Raw genomic sequence first — 20,543 nt, 5'->3', positions numbered from 1 at the left:
CACTGTTAATTCTTTCAAATGTAAAAGGTAAATCTCCTTTTTCTTGACTTTTGCATTGGCTAGAGCATTCAGTATAGTTTTGAATAGAAATGTTGATAACAGACAGTATTGTTTTTTTCCTGATGTTATTGGGTTCAGTTCAGATGTTATTGCATTCAGTTCAGTTCAGTCACTCAGCCGTTTCTGACTCTTTGTGACACCATGGACTGCAGCAAGTCAGGCCTCCCTGTCCATCACCAACTCCCAGAGCTTATTCAAACTCATGTCTATTGAATCAGTGATGCCATCCAACCATCTTATCCTCTGTCATCCCCTTCTCCTCCCACCTTTAGTCTTTCCCAGCATCAGGGTCTTTTCACATGCGTCGGCTCTTCACATCAGGTGGCCAAAATATTGGAGTTTCAGCTTCAACATCAGTCCTTCCAATGAACACCCAGGACTGGTCTCCTTTAAGATGGACTGGTTGGATCTCCTTGCAGTCCAAGGGACTGTCAAGAGTCTTCTCCAACACCACAGTTCAAAAGCATCGATCTTCGGTGCTCAGCTTTCTTTATGGTCCACCTCTCACATTAATACATGACTACTGGAAAAAACATAGCCTTGACTAGACGGACCTTTGTTGGCAAAGTAATGTCTCTGCTTTTTAATATGCTGTCTAGGTTGGTCATAACTTTTCTTCCAAGGAGCAAGTGTCTTTTAATTTCATGGCTGCAGTCACCATCTGCAGTGACTTTGGAGCCCCAAAAAATAAAGTCTGTCACTGCTTCCACTGTTTCTATTTGCCATGAAGTGATGGGACCAGATGCCATGATCTTAGTTTTCTTAATGTTGAGCTTTAAGTCAACTTTTTCACTATCCTCTTTCACTTTCACCAAGAGGCTCTTTAGTTCTTCTTAGCTTTCTGCCATAAGGGTGGTGTCATCTGCATATCTGAGGTTATTGATATTTCTCCTGGCAATCCTCATTCCAGCTTGTGCTTCATCCAGCCCAGCATTTCTCATGATGTACTCTGCATAGCATTCAGCCCGTATTTTTTTTTTAAAAATGATGTTAAGAATCTTTTACTTACTTTAAGTTATTCTCCTTTTTCTGGCTTTTAAGGTGAAAATTTAATTGTCATTAAATTTAACTTTTCTTTTTTAATAAAATAATTAAAACTACAGATTTCTAAACAAACAAGAAAAAAACTACAGATTTCTTTATATACACTGGATTAGCTGCAAACCACTAATTTTGATATATATTATCAGGTAATATATTTTATAATTTCCCTGTAGTTTTTAATTCATGAATCATTTAGAAATCTGTTATTTAATGTCCAAATGCTTTGTTAATTTTTAGATATTTTATTATTATTAATTTCTTGTTTAATTCTGTGTCAGAGAATTGACTCTACAGCATTTTAATCTCTTAAAATTAATTATGAAAAATTATGACAAATGTGTATTTTGAACTTGTTGGATGTAGAGTTGTATAAAGATCAAATATACAAGTTGATTGTTCAGATCTTCTATATTCTTATTTTTCTTTTTCTGCTTAATTTATCAATGACTGAGAAAATGTTAAAATCCTCAAGTATAACTACCAAGTTTTGCTTTGGTGAATTTTGAAGTTCTATTATTTAGGTGTGTAAGTATTTGTGATTTTATATCTTCCTGAGTAATTGTATCTCATGCCATAATGAACTGTCCTTTATTTCTTATAATATTTCTTACTGAATCCTTTTTTTTATATAGATAAAATCACATTTGTTTGGGGGTTTGTTACATATATTTTCACATATTTTTTCCATCCTTTAAATCCCATGTTTTGTGTATCTTTATATTTAAAGTGTTTTCTTTTATAGCATATGTAGAAGCCTTTATTTTTATTTGACAATGAAAGTGAAAGTTGCTCAGTCGTGTCCTACTCTTTGCAATCCCAAGGACTATACAGTCCATGGAATTCTCCAGGCCAGAATACTGGAGTGGTAGCCTTTCCCTACTCCAGGGGATCTTCCCCACCCAGGGATCAAACCCAGGTCTCCTGCATTGCAGGTGGATTCTTTACCATCTGAGCCACAAGGGAAGCCCAAGGATACTGGAGTGGGTAGCCTATCCCTTCTCCAGTGGATCTTCTGAAACCAGGAATCCAACCAGGGTCTCCTGCATTGCAGGGGATTCTTTACCAACTGAGCTAACAGGGAATATGTGTTCTTTAACTGGAATGTTTTATAATTTTTGTAATCACTGATATTTTCTCAGTCACTCAGTCGTATTTGATCCTTTGTGACTCTACGGACTGCAGCCTGGCAAGCCCTCCTGTCCAGGGAATTCTCCAGGCAAGAATACTGGTGTGGGTTGCCATTCCCTTCTCAAGGATTATTGATGTAGTTGGATTTAAATTTACCAGATTGTTGGTTGTTTTCTCTTTTGTTGTTCAAAAGTTATTTTTAGAGGTTGCTCTAGAATCTAGATTGTTCATACTAGATCTAATTAATATTTATTTGAAATCAGTACTTTACCACTGCACTTTTCTCACCTCCAGTCTCACTCTTTACTGTTTGTACTTTCTATGTCCTACATCTCAATTCACACCTGATATTTCAGAGTTCTCAATTCCAGTTTCCCACTTCACAAGTATATTAAACTTACAAAGCAAATTCCATTTAACCATCTTCTCTGTTCTATTATTGTCTTATTTTAATTTCTGTATATGTTAAATAGCATTTTACAGTATTATTGTTTTTGTTTTAATGTGTTATCTTTGCATAAATATTATTAGAAGTATTATTTTTATGTTTACCCACTTAATATTTCTTGTGCCTCTCTCTCTTCAGTGTATGTACAAGTTTTCTTCTAATAAAATTCCCCTTCATCATGAAAAATAAATTTTAGCATTCTTGTAATTTAGGAATGCTGGTAAATGATTCATTGGATACATATACTTTTGTGTTAAGAGATTATTATTTCTTTCAACAATACATATGTTCTTCTGCCTTTGGGTTTCCGATATTTCTGATAAGAAGTCAGCCTTATTTGTTTATTATTGTTTTCTGCATTTAATATGTTTGTAATGCGGGAGATGTAATGTGTATGTAGTACAGGAGGGTTAGATCTCTGGATCGGGAAAATCCCCGGAATAGGAAATAGCAACCTGCTCCAGTATCCTTGGTTGGAAAATTTCATGGACAGAGGAGCCTGGTGGGCTACAGTCCAGGGATTGCTACAATTAGGACATGCATTAGCAACATAGCACACACACACAATGTATATGGTAAGGATTTTCTTTTTATTTTGATTGTTAGTAATTTCATTTTGATGTGCCAGTGTGTGATTTTCTTTGTATACCTCTAGACTCAGTTTTACTCAGAACTTTGGAATATGTAAGTCAATTTTTTTTTTATTAAATTTGAAAAGTTTGGAGAAATTATAACTCAAAATTTAATTCTCTCCGCGTGTTCCTCCCTTCTGTTTTTAAAGTTTCTATTATAGATGGGTTATAGAATTTGATATTGCTTCATAGGCTCCTGAAACTCCAGTTGTTAGATAATGTCTATTAAGCTACAATCAAATTTACCTATCCATTTTTTTCCTGACATCTTTAGTCTGCTGTTAATGTTGTCTATTTTTTAGAAATTTAATTTTTAGTTCTAAAATATCTATTTAATATTTTTTTTAATATTTTTCTCTACTGTAGATTGCTATCTGTTCACTTATTTAGATCAAATTTCTCTCTTTTTTAAAAAAAAATTGCATTCATTTGTTTCTTTGCACATTACTCTACGGGGTGTTTTAAAGTCTATATTTAATTTTGATTTTTTTGGTGAAGTTGAGTCATCTCAAGATAAATATCTATTGAATTATTTTATAGTGAGCTCCGTTTTCCTTTTTATTTACATGACTACTAATTTTTAATTCTGTTCTGGACATTGTTGGTGGAACATTGTAAAGACTAAGTTCTGTAAATTTTTTCTGAAGAGTATATATTTTGATCTGGTAAATAGTATAATTATTGGCTTTCTGTCCTGAACTTGTTTAGGCTCAGTTTCATGGCCTGATAGGGTAAATTTATTGAAAGCCCAAAGTGTTTCTCAAGTTTCCCTAAATTCGGGTTATTTAACTACCAAAATTTGCCTCCTTGTTTATCTTTTAGAATTTATTTTGAGCTACTATTAGGATAAGCATACACCAAGCCCTTCTTTAAGACTCAGTCTTTATTTCTATGGGTAGACTTTGTGAGTTCTCAGCCAGGTGCTATGTACACTAACAAAGTCTCTTCAGTCTGGCTGACCCAGGAAAACAATGCCTCCAACTTTGTTTGACATGAATATTTCTGTTTCTTTTTCAACCCTGCATAATCCACTCTCTAGTAAACCTTATACAGTCTCTACCTAGGCATGCGTAGCAAAGCTGTCTGCTAAGAAATTGAGGAAAACCCCCAACCCCCACTGACATTCAGATTCCAGCTTTATCATCAGCTGCCACAAATTTTGATCCTTGCCTCCTCAGTTTGAAGGGATCACCATGCTTGGATTTCAGATCACAGTTCCATAGTTGGGATATTTCATTTTTGCAAAATCAGAGGATCACCATGATTTGAGAGCATTCCTTACACATTCCTTTGCTAAGGAACTGAGGCTTTATGCTGCCTGTTGTCCTATGCCTGAAATTAGTTGCCTCCTATAATTTTGGTTTTATGATTTCTATGGCATGGGGACCTAGTCTGGTATTATCATTTACTTAGTCAGAGCTGAAATGGAAATTCAGCATAGCATTAGTTAAAAATTAACTTGTAAGTATTAATTAATTAATTAATCTTAATTTTTTTGGTGAAGTTGAGTCACTTTTGGTGAATTGGGAGTTTTAAAACAAAAGCCTGGATTTCTGTTTTCTTTTTGAAATTCTAGAAAAAATATATATAGTGTCAACTGAAAATAGATATACAACTTGAGAGTTGTAAGTTTTATTTGGGACCAATGAGGACTGCAGCCAGGAGGCAACATCTCAGATAGCTCTGAGAGACTGCTCCAAAGCGGCAGTGGGGTCAAGTCAATATATAAGGTTTTGGTGAAGGGGGAGTTCAATACCTTGAAGCATTTTACGAAAGGTTTTTTGTTAGTCATGAGGATCTAATGTCACCATGAAGGGATTTAGTGCTTCTCTAGATATGTGGAGATGCAAGGACTGAGACCATAAAATCTGTCCCTGAAAACATCCAACTATCTAAAGACCTGTCCAACCAGATTCCCTGGAGCACAGAGTGCTTCACTTCACCCTGAACTCCCTCTGGGGGTGCTGAAGGTCAACAGCTATGGCAGCATGGGGTTCAATATCCATAGAGGCAGATGGAAAATGCCTTTGTTGTTCAGTCGTTGGCAATGCTCTTGGTAAGTGCCAGTTTGTAGTTGACAATAGCAATCACTAATTGGGCAAAAGTAGTATTGTGTCCTCTCTTTTTAAAAAATGTCTTATCCATCTTTATTGATTTTCTATTTCTGGTTTTGAATTTACATACAATTCAAATAATATTAAAAACAAAAATTTGGTAACAACACAAATAAAACTCAGTTCATCCCACTTATAAGTCATTATCTTCTTGGAGTCCTCTCTTTAGGAAGGCATGATCCCAGGAGCTCACCACAACTCCAAATACCAAATAGATTCCTCTGTACAGAGACTGACTATGAGTTTTACCTATTTGGGGGTTTTATTATTGTTTAATATTCACCTGGCCCCCATTTCACTCTTTTTCTCTACCTACTTAGCAAATCTTGTCACAAAGCAAGAGGTGTCTTGGTAATCTAGCCTTTATTACTCCCATACCAATATGTTTTTCTATTACATTATATTGTCTTTCCTCGAGTTCTACTATACATGAAGCTGTTGTCCGAGGAGACACATGCGCTGACAAAGCAAGAGATTTTATTGGGAAAGGGCACCCGGGTGGAGAGCAGTAGGGTAAGGGAACCCAGGAAAACTGCTCTGTCACATGGCTTGCAGTCTCAGGTTTTATGGTGATGGGATTAGTTTCCGGGTTGGCCTTAGCCAAACATTCTGACTCAGAGTCCTTCCTGGTGGTGCACGCCTTGTTCCACCAAGATGGATGCCAGAGAGAAGGATTCTGAGAGGTGGTCGGACATGTGGTGTCTCCTTTTGACCTTTCCCGAATTCTTCCAGATGGTGGTGGCTTATTAGTTCCGTGTTCCTTAGCAGGACCTCCTGTTGTAAAACAACTCATGCAAATGGTTACTATGCTGCCTGGCCAGGGTGGGCAGTTTCAATCAGTATGCTTCCCCTAACAAAACCATGATGTTTTCTATGAGAAAGATATTATTCCTAGGAGATAGTTTTGAGTATAATTTGCCAAGTTAGTTGTTTTCAGTTATACTTAACTATATTTCTTTTGAAATATTTTGGGCTTTGGACATTTTACCATGCTACAGAAAATTACATTTCTTTCTTAATATCCAGGTTAAAATAATTGGTAGATGCAAGTTAAATAAACTATTATTTCATTTTAATATTGCAATAGAGTTTGGAAGAGATTTACTAGATTTGCTAGCTGAAAAGTGAGTACAAATATGCCTTACTATGCTGCTATGCTAATTTGATAAGGTCTAAATTAAGTATTTAACAATCTCAAGCTGAATGTATACGGTTTTCAGAATTTTGCATAGCTTACAAGCTTTGATATGGCTCTTTTTTTCACTCCTTATGTTAACCTAACCTAAATTTTTTTCACTTAAAGAGAGGAAGATATACCCATATATAAAATGTAATCACTGAGTCATATATAAATATATATGAAGAATTTTGGTTTGTGGTTACCATGAAGTTTTTATATAGCAGTCTATATATACACATAATTGTATTAAGCTGCTGATCTCTCAATTTCACATGCATTTTAAAAACCCTGCATTTGTACTCTCTTCCCTTCCTGATTATTGCTTTTGATTTGACATCTAATTGTTTTATATATCCCTTAACTGCTTACTGTGGATATAGATGATTTTGCTACTTTTGTCTTTGAACCTCCCTACTCTGTCTATGGATAATTTCCTAATTTTACTGTGTGCTTGCCTTTATCTGTGAGCTTTTACATTTCTTAAGTCTCTTGTTCCTAGCTGTGGCCTTTTTTTTTTTTTTTTCTTTCACTTTTTCTTCGCCTAAAGCAGTTCCTTTAACATTTGTTGTAAAGACAATTTGGTGGTGCTAAATTCTTTTAGCTTTTGTTTGTCTGTAAAGCTTTGGATGTCTCCATTAAATCTGAATGAGAACTTTTGGTGGGTGGGGTATTCATGATTGTAGGTTCTTCCTTTACATCATTTTAAATATATCCTGCCTCTTGTTTCTGGTTTGATTTGTTTTAAACACACTGTGCTGTCTTTCCAGAAAAATTATAAGAAGAAAAATATAATTTTTTATGCTTACCAACTTAATATTTCTGGTGCTCTCTCAAAGAATTCAGCGAATCTAAATTTATATGTGATAATGTATTTTTCATATATATTATGTATATAATACTACATATTACATGTAGTGTGAATCTAAATATATAATGCATATATGTTCATACATGTATATATATACATATTTGTCAGTGTGTATCTATACATATGAATAATATATGTTACATAACTATATAGATGCTGTAACTAATTTAAAATGTCTAACTACATAAAAATAATGTAAAAGTAAAAGATCAGGGTAGCCCAAGCATATAGTTTTACTGCAACTTCATGTGAGACCTCAACCCAAAATCACTCAGTTAAGCTGTTTCCAGATTCTTTTTTTTTAATAAGTTAATTTATTTTTTAATATGAATTTATTTATTTTAATTGGAGGCTAATTACTTTACAATATTGTAGTGGTTTTAAAACTGTGAGATTATAAATATCTATTGTTATAAGCCATGAAGTCTGTTATGATTTGGTATACACTATTTGACAACTAGAATTTCCTCTAACTAATAAAAGGTAGGGCTTCCCTGATGGCTCAGATGGTAAAGAATCTGCCTGCAATGCAGGAGACCAGAGTCAATCCTTGGGTCAGGAAGATCCCCTGGAGAAGGAAAGGAAAACCTATTCCAGTATTTTTACCTGTAGAATTTCATGGACAGAGGAGCCTGGCAGGCTACAGTTCGTGGGGTTGCAAAGGGTTGGACACAACTGAGGGAAAAATATTTTCACTTTTCATGAATATCATATAAGTAATAGCAAACTTGATGGGTTACCCTGATAGCTCAGTCAGTAAAGAATCCACTGGCAATGCAGGAGACCCTGGTTCAATTCCTGGGTCCCAAAGATCCACTGGAGAAGGGATAGGCTACCCACTTCAGTATTCTTGGACTTCCATGGTGGTTCAGCTGGTGAAAAACCTGCCTGCAATGTGGGAGACCTGGGTTTGATCCCTAGGTTGGAAAGATCCTCTGGAGAAGGGAAAGGCTACCCACTCCAGTATTCAGGCCTGGAGAATTCCATGAAATGTATAGTTCATGGTGTCACAAAGAATTGGAAAAGTATGAGTCGGACACAACTGACTTTCACTTTTACTTTCAATAGCAAATTTATTGGTGGAATATTGAATGCCTTCCCCTGACATGAGGAATAAAGCAAGTGTGACTGCTCTCACTATTTCTAATCAAGTTAGTTTATGACTAAGACAATTAGATACAAAAAAGAAACCAAAACAGATAGGTTGGATATGAATAAGTAAATCTCTATTTGCAGTTTATTTTTTATTTTCTATGTAGAAAATGCTATGAAATCCATAAATATGTCAAGAGACTTAATAAGTGAGCTTATCCAGGTTGCAAGATACAAGGTTAATCTATAAAACCATATTACTGTTACTAGCCATGAAAAATCAAAAGCTGACATTTAAAAATATTATTTTACAGGAACATCATCAAGATATAGTATTTATGGATAAATGTGACACAAGGTGTGCCTACTAATGTACTGGAAACTACTAAACAATGCTGAGAGAAACTGAAGAATAATTAAATAAGTTGCTGTTCAGTTGTGTCCAACTCTTTGCAATCCCATGGACTGCAGCATGCTAGGCTTCCCTGTCCTTCATCATCTCCCACGGCTTGCTCAAACTCATGTCAATTGCCATCCAACAACCTCATTCTCTATGGCCCCCTTCTCCTTCTGCCTTTAATCTTTCCCAGCATCAGGGTCTTTTCTAATGAGTTGGCTCTTCACATCAGGTGGCCAAAGTTTTGGGAGCTTCAGCTTCAGCATCAGTCCTTCCAAGTATATTCAGGGTTGATTTCCTTTAGGATGAACTGATTAGATCTCCTTGAAGTCCAAGGGACTCTCAAGAGTCTTCTCCAACACCACAGTTCAAAACCATCGATTTTTCAGCTCTCAGCCCTCTTTATGGTTCAGCTCTCACATATGATTATAGGAAAAACCATAGCTTTGACTATATGGACCTCTGTTGGCAAAGTGATGTCTCTGCTTTTTAATACACTCTTTAGGTTTGTCATAGCTTTTCTCCCAAGGAGCAAACATCTTTTAATTCCATGGCTGCAGTTGCCATCTGCAGTGATTTTGGAGCCCAAGAAAATAAAGTCTATCATTGTTTCCCCATCTATTTGCCATGAAGTGATGGGAGCAGAAGCCATGATCTTAGTTTTGCCAAAGTTGAGTTTTAAGCCATCTTTATCACTTTACTCTTTCACCTTCATCAAGAGGCTCTTTAGTTCCTCTTCACTTTCTGCCTTAAGGGTGGTGTCATCTGCATATATGAAGTTACTGATATTGTTCCGGGCAATCTTGATTCCAGCTTCTGCTTCATCCAGCCTGGCATTTCTCTAAATTAGATCCCTTGCAATTATACAGTGGAAGTGACAAATAGATTCAAGGGATTAGATCTGATAGAGTATCTGAAGAACTATGGATCTCCATCCATAGTTGGTATCATTGTACAGGAGGCGATGATTAAAACCATCCCCAAGAAAAAGAAATGCAAATAGACAAAATGGTTGTCTGAGAAGATTTTATAAATAGCTAAGAGAAAAGGAGAAGTGAAACACAAAGGAGAAAAGGAAAGATATATCCATCTGAAGGCAGAGTTCCAAAGAACTGTAAGGACAGAGAAAACCTTCCTAAGTGAACAATGCAAAGAAATATAAGAAAACAATAGAATGGGAAAGACTAGAGATCTCTTTGAGAAAATCAGGCACAATAAAGGACAGAAATGGTATGGATCTAAAAGAAGCAGAAGATATTAAGAAGAGGTGGCAAGAATGCACCTATACAAAAAGATCTTAATGAAGGAGATGGAAGAAGATGGTGGAGCAGTAAGATGGGGAGATCACTAGGCTCCTCAAAAATACATCAAAAACTAATCAAGATATCAAACAACTCCTACAAAGGATCCTCTAGGTGAAAGCAGAAGACCCCAGGGCTCCAGGGAGACAAGCTAAGCTCCCTGAAATTAGGTAGGAGAGAGGATGGAGACATAAAAAGGGAAAAGATGGAGACCTTCTGGGCAGGAGCTTGTGCCCCACGGGAGAGAGGAAGCCCTAAACAGGAGTTCCCCTGCCCAAGGAAACTCCCTCACAGGCGGGTCTCAGGGAGAGCCTGTGAGAGAGGATATCGCGGAAAACCAGGCAAAGCAGGGACTTGGAGGGCAGTAAACAGAAAAAGCTGCTCTTCTCAGCCAGTTAACAGCTCATGGACTGTGGCCTCAAGCAGAAGGTGGGCTCTGGGATAAGAGTGGTGCAGCTAAAAAAAAAAGAAAAACAGCCAGCACACCCAACTCCTGCTGCACAGAGGACTTGACTGGGTAGCTGAGTGTGATGCAGCAGACAAACACAGCCATTGCAGAGTGGGCCCAGGGTGCCAATACAGGTGAAGCATGCAAACTTGGGCAGAGCACACAACCCTCCCAGCACAGCCAAAAGAAGAACACAGAAACCCCATGACAAAGAGGGTTGGCGGTGAGACGAAACAACTGCACATAAACCGCGTGACACAGAGGGCGGGCATGGGGAGCCAAACAAGTCCACACTAGCCCCGCATCGCAGAGGCCAACCTGCGAGCTGAAACAAGTGCACACACGCCCCGTGATGCAAAGGGCAGGCCCAGGGAGCCAAAACAACTGCACACAAACTCCATGACGCACAGGGTGAGCTTGGGGCAGAGGGAAGCCCACACAAGTGCCTGTGAAGCAGAAGGATCCACACAAGCACCTGCCTAGCAAGCTTCGGCCAGCTGCACAGGGTGGGACAGGGGAACAGAAGCAGCAGCAATGATCCCAGGGACAAGTAGGGGCTGGTGGCACAGCAGTTATGCTGAGAGCACCAACTGGAAGCAGCTGTGGAAATAGATGTGCTTAACACCACAAGATATCCTGGAATGTGAAATAGAGTGGGCCTTAGAAAGCATCACTGTGAACAAAGCTAGTGGAGGTGATGGAATTCCAGTTGAGCTATTTCAAATCCTGAAAGATGATGCTGTGAAAGTGCTGCAGTCAATATGCCAGCAAATTTGGAAAACTCAGCAGTGGCCACAAACTAGAAAAGGTCAGCTTTCATTCCAATCCCAAAGAAAGGCAATGCCAAAGAATGGTCTAACTACCGCAAAACTGCACTCATCTCACACTTAGTAAAGTAATGCTCAAAATTCTCCAAGCTAGGCTTCAGCAATACATGAACTGTGAACTTCCAGATGTTCAAGCTGGTTTTAGAAAAGGCAGAGGAGCCAGAGATCAAATTGCCAACATACACTCGATCATTGAAAAAGAAAGTGAGTTCCAGAAAAACATCTACTTCTTTATTGACTATGCGAAAGCCTTTAACTGTGGATCACAATAAACTGGAAAATTCTGAAAGAGATGGGAATAACAGACCACCTGACCTGTCTCCTGAGAAATTTGTGTGCAGGTCAGGAAGCAACAGTTAGAATTGGACATGGAACAATAGACTGGTTCAAATAGGAAAAGGAGTACGTCAAGGCTGTATATTGTCACCCTGTTTATTTAACTTATATGCAGAGTACATCATGAGAAACACTGGCCTGGAAGAAGCACAAGCTAGAATCAAGATTGCCGGGAGAAATATCAATAACCTCAGATATACAGATGACACCACCCTTATGGCAGAAAGTGAAGAGGAACTCAAAAGCCTCTTGATGAAAGTGAAAGAGGAGAGTGAAAAAGTTGGCTTAAAGCTCAACATTCAGAAAACGAAGATCATGGCATCTGGTCCCATCATTTCATGGGAAATAGATGGGGAAACAGTGGAAACAGTGTCAGACTTTATTTTTTGGGCTCCAAAATCACTGCAGATGGTGACTGCAGCCATGAAATTAAAAGACTCTTACTCCTTGGAAGGAAAGTTATGACCAACCTAGATAATATATTGAAAACCAGAGACATTACTTTGTCAACAAAGTTCTATTGTAGTCAAGGCTATGGTTTTTCCAGTGGTCACGTATGGACGTGAGAGTTGGACTGTGAGAAAGCTGAGCACCAAAGAATTGATGCTTTTGAACTGTGGTGTTGGAGAAGACTCTTGACAGTCCCTTGGATGGCAAGGAGATCCAACGAGTCCATTCTGAAGGAGATCAGCCCTGGGATTTCTTTGGAAGGAGTGATGCTAAAGCTGAAACTCCAGTACTTTGGCCACCTCATGCGAAGAGTTGACTCATTGGAAAAGACTCTGATGCTGGGAGGGATTGGGGGCAGGAGGAGAAGGGGACGACAGAGGATGAGATGGCTGGATGGCATCACCTACTCAATGGACATGAGTCTGAGTGAACTCTGGGAGTTGGTGATTGACAGGGAGGCCTGGCGTGCTGCGATTCATGGGGTCGCAAAAAGTCGGACACGACTGAGCGACTGAACTGAACTGAACACCGCCAAAGCTTGAAGGACTGCCCAAAGGCATACAGAACCCATAAGTTCAGTTCAGTTCAGTTCAGTCGCTCAGTCGTGTCCGACTCTTTGCGACCCCATGAATCACAGCATGCCAGGCCTCCTTGTTCATCACCAGCTCCCAGAGTTCACTCAAACTTACGTCCATCCAGTCAGTGATGCCATCCAGCCATCTCATCCTCTGTCGTCCCCTTCTCCTCCTGCCCCCAATCCCTCCCAGCATCAGGGTCTTTTCCAATGAGTCAACTCTTCACATGAGGTGGCCAAAGGACTGGAGTTTCAGCTTCAACATCAGTCCTTCCAATGAACACCCAGGACTGGTCTCCTTTAGAATGGACTGATTGGATCTCCTTGCAGTCCAAGGGACTGTCAAAAGTCTTCTCCAACACCACAGTTCAAAAGCATCAATTCTTCAGCACTCAGCATTCTTCACTGTCCAACTCACATCCATACATGACCACAGGAAAAACCATAGCCTTGACTAGATGGACCTTTGTTGGTGAAGTAAAGTAATGTCTCTGCTTTTTAATATGCTGTCTAGGTTGGTCATAGCTTTTCTTCCAAGGAGCAAGTATCTTTTAATTTCATGGCTGCAGTCACCATCTGCAGTGATTTTGAGCCCAGAAAAACAAAGTCTGACACTGTTTTCACTGTTTTCCCATCTATGTGCAATGAAGTGATGTTATCAGATGCCATGATCTTAGTTTCCTGAATGTTGAGCTTTAAGCCAACTTTTTCACTCTCCACTTTCACTTTCATCAAGAGGCTTTTGAGTTCCTCTTCACTTTCTGCCATAAGGGTGGTGTCATCTGCATATCTCAGGTGATTGATATTTCTCTGGGCAATCTTGGTTCCAGCTTGTGTTTCTTCCAGCCCAGCATTTCTCATGATGTACTCTGCATATAAGTTAAATAAGCAGGGTGACAATATACAGCCTTGTCGTACCCCTTTTCCTATTTGGAACCAGTCTGTTGTTCCATGTCCAATTCTAACTGTTGCTTCCTAACCTGCATATAGGTTTCTCAAGAGGCAGGTCAGGTGATCTGGTATTCCCATCTCCTGAAAAATTTTCCACAGTTTATTGTGATCCACACAGTCAAAGGCTTTGGCATAGTCAATAAAGCAGAAGTAGATGTTTTTCTGGAACTCTCTTGCTTTTTTGATGATCCAGAAGATGTTGGCAATTTGATCTCCTATTCCTCTGCCTTTAGACACCCCAAAACATACTACTGGACAGTGCACTCCCCTGCTACGAGATGAGATCCAGCTTCACCAACCAGAACACAGGCACAAGCTCCCCCAATGAGGAAAATATCACAGGACACTAACCCAACCCTGTCCACAGAGGCAGACTCCACAAATGATAACTACAACTATTTTTCAATTTTTTTTCTTTTTAATTTTTTTTCTTATAAAACACACTGTTTATTCCCTCAATATATCTCCATCTTCAAAATAGCCTTTTGTGATGTTGTGGAGTTTTTCTCATTGTTTTCCTTGTTTAATAAAAAGAAGAAGAAGAATTCATTTTAAGATTTTTGGCTGTTTGGTTTTTTCTTATAAATCATATGGTTTATTCCCCCGACATATTTCCACCTCCATTTTAGCCTTCTGTGGTGCTGGGGAGTTTTCCTTTCTGTGTTTCTTATCAAAAGAAAAAAATTCATTTTAAGAATTTTTTTCACTTTTTTTATCTTATTCACTTTTTTCTTCTTGATGATGTTTTTGGATTTTATTTTTATATATTCAACTACTTTTCCTATAGTTCTTTACCAGCTTTAGCTATTCTTGAATATATATAAATCTTTTCTACATACATAGAAAGTGTATTCATTTTTGCTTTGCTATTTTTCTTTTCTCTCTCTATTTTAATCTTCTTCTCCATCCTCTCCTTTTCTCTTTCCCTTCCCTTCTCCCATTTTTTCTTTTTTTTTCTCCCTTTTTTTTCCTTCACTCTTTCTTCTTTCACCAGGTAAGTTAAATTGCTGAGCTCTCTTTGCTATATTCCCCAGCTGGCGCTCTGCTCATGCTCAGATTTCTAGGTTGAGCATTAGCTAACTCTGCTTTCAACTGGTTGATATCACCTCTGTACTCTTTTCTTTAGAACACTTTGGTTATAACTGTATGTGTAGAAGTGTGTGTACATATGTCCCAGAATATGTAGCTACCTTCTTGATCTCCTCCCACTACAACACAGGCACAAGTCACCCCTAACAAGAAATCAACACAAACCACCCAACAAAAATTTCCCTCCAAGGGAAAAAATCAAAAGGAAGAAGTAATACAACCCTAAAGCCTTGGAAAAGGAGACCTCAAGTGGAGCAAGATAGGAATAAAATAATAATAATAATGAAAAGACAGATAAATACAGCATAAATGAAAGATAAAGGTAGAAACTCATCAGACCAAATAAATAAAGAGGAAATAACTAGTCTCCCTGAAAAAGAATTCAGCATATTGATAGTAACAATGCTCCAAAGACTTGAAAATAGAATGGAGAAAATGCAACAAGCATTCAACACAGTTAATACAATCACCAATGACATAGAAGAAATAAAGAATAAGCAAACAGAGATGAATAACACAATTAATGAAATTAAAAATACTCTAGAAGGCGTTAATAGCAGAATAACTGAGGCAGAAGAATGGATAAGTCAGCTGGAAGATAGAATGGTGGAAATAACTGCTGAAGAGAAGAATAAAGGGAAAAGAATGAAAATAATTGAGGACAGCCTCAGAGACCTTTGGGACAATATTAAATGTACCAAAATTCGAGTTATAGGGGCCCCAGAAGAAGAAGAAAAAAAGAAAGGCGCTGAGAAATTTTTTGAAGAAATTATGGTTGAAAACTTCCCCAACATGGGAAAAGAAATAGTCAGGTTCCAAGAAGAGCAGAGTCCCTTACAGGCTAAACCCAAGAAGAAACACATCAAGATACAAATTAATCAAGCAAACAGAGGTTAAGAACAAACAAAGAATATTAAAAGCAGCAACGGAGAAGCAACAAGTAACATACAAGGGGAAAAAAAGCATACAATTAATGGTGGATCTTTCAGCAGAAACTCTAAAGGCCATAAGGGAATGGCAGAGTATTTTAAAGTTCTAAAAGGGGAAAACCTACAACCAAGATTACTATACCTGGCAAAAGATCTCATTCAAAACTGATGGAGAAATCAAAAGCTTTATGGACAAGTAGAAGTTAAGAGAATTCAGCACCACCATACCAGCCTTGCAACAAGTACTAAAGGGACTTACATATCCAGTAAACGGCAAGAGAAAGGAAAGACATACAAAAACAAACCCAAAACAATCAAGAAAATGCCAAAAGGAACATATGTATCAATAGTTACCTTAAGTATAAATGGATTAAATGCACCAACCAAAAGATACAGACTGCTGAATGGGTACATAAACAAGACCCATATATATGGTGCCTACAGGAGACCCACTTCAGACCTAGATACACAAACAGACTGAAGGTAAAAGGATGGGAAAAGATATTCCATGAGAAGGGAAACCAAAAGAAAGCTGGAGTGGCAATGTTTATTTCAGACAAAATAGACTATAAAATAAAGGATATTAGACAAAGAAGGACACTACATAATGATCAAGGGATCAATCCAAGAGGAAAACATAACAACCGTAAATGTCTGTGCACCCAACACAGGAGCACCTCAATACATAAGGCAAACACTAAAGGTATAAAAGGAGAAATCAATAGCAACACAATAATAGCAGGAGACTTTAACACCCCACTTTCACCAATGGACAGATCATCAAAACAGGGCATCAATAAGGAAACAAAAGTCTTAAATGAAAGATTAGACCAAATGGACATAATTGATATCTTCAGGACTTTCCATCCAAATGCAGAAGAATACACTTTCTTCTCAAGTGCACACAGAACATTCTCCAGGATAAACTACATCTTGGTCTGCAAATCAAGCCTCAGTAAATTAAAAAAAACTGAAATTGTATCATGTATCTTCTCTGACCACAACTCTATGAGACTGGATATCAACTACAGGGGAAAATAAAATAGCAAAAAACACAAACTCATGGAGATTAAACAATACATTACAAAATAATAAAGAGGTAACTGAAGAAATAAGAAAGGAAATCAAGAGATTCTTAGAAACAAATGACAATCAAAACACAACAACACAAAACCTATGGGATTCAGCAAAAGCAGTTCTAAGAGGGAAGTTTATAGCAATACAGTCATACCTCAAGAAACAAGAAATGTATCAAATAGACTAATTCTACATCTAAAGTATCTATTAAAAAGAACAAAGAACCCCCAAAGTCAGCAGAAGGAAGGAGATCATAAAAATCAGAGCACAAATAACTGAAAAAGAAATGAAGGAAACAATAGCAAAGCTTAATAAAACTAAAAACAGATTCTGTGATAAACAAAATTGACACTAGACTCATTAGGAAAAAAGGGGAGAAAAATCAAATCAACAAAGTGAAATGAGAAAGGAGAGGTTACAACAGACAGCATAGAAAAACAAAGGATCATAAGAGAATATTATGAGCTGCTACTGCTAAGTCACTACAGTCGTGTCCGACTCTGTGCGACCCCATAGAGGGAAGCCCACCAGGCTCCCCTGTCCCTGGGATTCTCCAGGCAAGAACGCTGGAGTGGGCTGCCATTTCCTTCTCCAATGCATGAAAGTGAAAAGTGAAAGGGAAGTCGCTCAGTCGTATCTGACTCTTAGCGACCCCATGGACTGCAGCCTACCAGCCTCCTCCATCCATGGGATTTTGCAGAGAAGAGTACTGGAGTGGGGTGCCATTGCCTTCTCCGTTATTATGAGCAACTATATGCTAATAAAATGGACAACCTAGAGGAAATTGCCAGATACTTAGAAAAGATCAGCTTCCCAAGATTGCACCAGGAAGAAATAGAAATTATGAACAATGCAATTACAAACACTGAAATCAAAACAGTGATCAAAAATTTGTCAAAAAACAAAAGCCCCGGGCCAGATGGCTTCACAGGGGAATTCTACCAAACACTTAGGGAAGAGCTAATGCCTATTTTTCTGAAACTCTTCCAAAAAAATTGCAAAAGAAGCAACACTTCCAAACTCATTCTATGAGGCCACAATCACCCTCATACCAAAACCAGGGAAAGACAACACGAAAAAAAGAAAATCACAGGCCAATATCACTGATGAACATAGATGCAAAAATCTTCAATAAAATTCTAGCAAACAGAATCCAACAACACATTAAAAAGCTCATACACCAAGATCAAGCCCAATTTATTCCTGGGATGTGAGGATTCAATATATGTGAACAAATCAACAATATACACCATATCAACAAATTGAATGATAAAAACCATATCATCATCTCAATAGATGCAGAAAAGCCTTTGACAAAATTCAGCATCCATTTATGATAAAATTACTTCAAAAAATGGGCATAGAAGAAATCTACCTCAACATTGTAAAGGCCATATATGAAAAGCCTACAGCAAACATCATTCTCAATGGTGAAAAACTAAAAGCGTTCCCTCTAAGATCAGGAGCAAGACAAGTGTGTCCACTCTTACCACTATTATTCAATACAGTTTTGGAAGCCCTAGCTACAGCAATCAGAGAAGAAAAAGAAATAAAAGGAATCCAGATCAAAAACGAGGAAGTAAAACTCTCACTGCAGATGACATGATACTATAGATAGAAAACCCAAAAGAAACTACCAGAAAATTACCAGAGCTAATCAGTGAATTCAGCAAAGTCCCAGTATACAAGGTCAATACACAGAAATCACTTGCACTCCTATATATTAACAATGAAAACTCAGAGAAATTAAAGAATCAATCCCATTCCCCATTGCAACAAAAAGAATTAAATATCTAGGAAGAAACCTATCTAAGGAGACAAAAAAAAAAAAAAAAAAAAAAAAAAAAACCTGTATATGGATAACTATAAGACACTGATGAAAGAAATCAAAGATGACATGAATAGATGGAGAGATATTCCATGTTCCTTGGTAGGAAGAAACAATATTGTGAAAATAACTATTCTACCAGATACAATCTACAGATTCAATGTGATCCCTAATAAATTACCAGTGGCATTTTTCACAGAACTAGAACAAAAAAATTTCACAATTCATATGGAAATACAAAAGACCCCGAATAGCTAAAGCAGTTTGAGAAATAGGAATGGAGCTGGAGGAACCAACCTTCCTGACTTCAGACTATACTACAAAGGTACAGTCATCAAGACAGTATGGTACTGGCACAAAAAAAGAAATATAGACCAATGGAACAAGATGAAGAACCCAGAGATAAACCCACACACATATGGGTACCTTGTTTTTGACAAAGGAGGCAGGAAAAGACAGCCTCTTCAATAAATGGTGCTGGGAACACTGGACAGCTACATGCAAAAGAATGAAATTAAGTGGCTACATAACACCATACACAAAGATAAACTCAAAATGGATTAAAAACCTAAATGGAAGACCAGAAACTATTAAACTCTTAGAACAGAATACAGTCAGAACACTCAATGACATAAATCAAAGCAAAAGCTTCTATGATCCGCCTCCTAGAGTAATGGAAATAAAAACAAAAATAAACCTAATTAAACTTAAAACGTTTTGCAAAGCAAAGGAAACTACAAACAAGGTGAAAAGACAACCCTCAGAATGGGAGAAAATTATAGCAAAGGAAACAACTGACAAAGGATTAATTTCCAAACTCTACAAGCAGCTCATACAACTCAATACCAGAAAAGCAAACAACCCAATCAGAAAGTGGGAAAGGGACATGAAGAGACATTTCTCCAAAGAAGGCATACAGATGGCTAACAAGCACATGAAAAGATGCTCAACATCACTCATAATTAGAGAAATGCAAATCAAAACTACAATGAGATACCACCTCACACCAGTTGGAATGGCCATCATCAAAAAGTCTACAAGCAATAAATGCTGGAGAAGGTGTGGAGAAAGGGAACCATCTTGCATTGCTAGAGGTAGAAATGTAAATGGATACAGCCACCATGGAAGAAGGTATGGAGAGTCCTTTAAAAACTAGGAATAAAACCACCATATGACCCAACAATCCCACTCCTAGGCATACACCCTGAGGAAAACAAAATTGAAAAAGACACATGTATCACATTTTTCATTGCAGCAGTATTTACAATAGCTAGAATAAGGAAGCAACCTAGATGTCCATCAGCAGGTGAATGGATAAAGAAGCTGTGGTACATATATGCAATGGAATATACTACTCAGCCATAAAAAGGAACACATTTGAATCTGTGCTAATGAGGTAGACAAAACTAGAGCCTTTTATGCAGAGTGAAGTAACTCAGAAAGAGAAATATAATATCATATACTGACACATATATAAGGTTTCTGAAGAGATGGCACTGATTAATTCATTTTTAGGGCAGCAATGGAGAAGCAGACATAGAGAAGAGACCTATGGACATGGCGGGAAGAGAGGAGGGAAAAGGGGAGATGCATGGAGAGAAAAATGGAAATTTACAATCAGTTCAGTTCAGTCACTCAGTCGTGTCCGACTATTTGTGACCCCATGAATCACAGCACACCACGCCTCCCTGTCCATCACCAACTCCCAGAGTTCACTCAGACTCATGTCCATAGAGTCAGTGATGCCATCCAGCCATCTCATCCTCTGTC

The sequence above is a fragment of the Bubalus bubalis genome, chromosome 5 (genome assembly GCF_019923935.1).
Source record: "Bubalus bubalis isolate 160015118507 breed Murrah chromosome 5, NDDB_SH_1, whole genome shotgun sequence".
Taxonomy (NCBI): domain Eukaryota; kingdom Metazoa; phylum Chordata; class Mammalia; order Artiodactyla; family Bovidae; genus Bubalus; species Bubalus bubalis.
This window is presented reverse-complemented; position numbering follows the sequence as displayed.